Here is a 1,368-nt window from a genome sequence, read left to right as displayed (position 1 = left end):
TTTTGGTATGTGGTACATGTGTAAATGTGTTCCTATGTGTAGCACGTGTGTGTGAATACACGTGTATGGAGTATGCAGGTTTATGCATAAATCTTTTAGTATGCAGTACATGTGTAAATGTGTTCCTATGTGTAGCACATGTGTGTGTGAATACACGTGTATGGAGTATGCAGGTTTATGCATAAATCTTTTAGTATGCACTACATGTGTAGATGTGTTCCTATGTGTAGCACATGTGTGTGTGAATAGACGTGTATGGAGTATGCAGGTTTATGCATAAATCCTTTAGTATGCAGTACATGTGTAAATGTGTTCCTATGTGTAGCACATGTGTGTGTGAATACACGTGTATGGAGTATGCAGGTTTATGCATAAAACTTTTAGTATGCAGTACATGTGTAAATGTTCATATGTGTGGCACACCTGTGTGTGAGTGCATGTATGCATCTCTGCATGTTTTCAGATGTGTGTAAATCATTTGGTATGTGCTTCATATATATGTGTTCTATGTGTAGACACACTTGTTTTTGAATGCATGTGTCCACCTCTGTGTATGTTTGCAAGTGTAAATCTTTTGATATGTGGTTCATATATATGTGTTCATATGTGTAGCACACATGTGTGGATATGTGTGTGAGAGAGTGTGCAGATCTTTTGGTATGTGGTACGTATGTTTATGTGATCATAGGTGTAAGTGGAGACTTCACGTTCATTTCCTGGCCAACCAGACCCAAATAGTCACAACAAAAACTTTATTAATTACAACACAGTTTTGCCGACGGCCCAGGCATATTCCTAGCTATGTCTTACATCCTAAATTAACCCATTTCTACTCATCTGTGTATCACCACGAGGCTGTGGCTTACCGGTAAGTTTCCGGTGTCTGTCTTTTTTGGCAGGTGCATGGCATCTGCCTGACTCTGCCGTCTTTCTCCCTGCATTCATTTTAAATTTCCCACCTAACTTTGTACTGCCCTGCCATTGACCAAAGAAGCTTCTTTATTAACCAACGGTAGTAAAACCTATTCATAGCATACAGAGGGGAATCCCACAACACATGTGTGTAGAACTCATGTGCGTGAATGCATGTGCACGCATGCGTGCGTGTGTTCACAACTGCATGTGCATATGCTGGCAGATATGATTTTGCATGTAGAAGCCATACATACTCCAGGCACCCACCTAACTTATTTTGACACAGGGTAATGCTGTGACCGTGGGGCTCATTGATTGCTCTAGAGCGTTAGGCCATTGAGTGCCAGGATTCTACCCTGTCTCTCTTCTTCAGTGCTGGTGTTATAGACACTCACCGTTGGCCTTAGATGTGGTATGTGTACGTATCTGTGCATGTGTATGTATGTGTATATG

Source organism: Microtus oregoni, unplaced genomic scaffold, assembly GCF_018167655.1.
Source record: "Microtus oregoni isolate MIOR12 unplaced genomic scaffold, Mior012 000067F_005, whole genome shotgun sequence".
NCBI lineage: Eukaryota > Metazoa > Chordata > Mammalia > Rodentia > Cricetidae > Microtus > Microtus oregoni.
Note: the sequence above shows the minus strand (reverse complement) of the source record.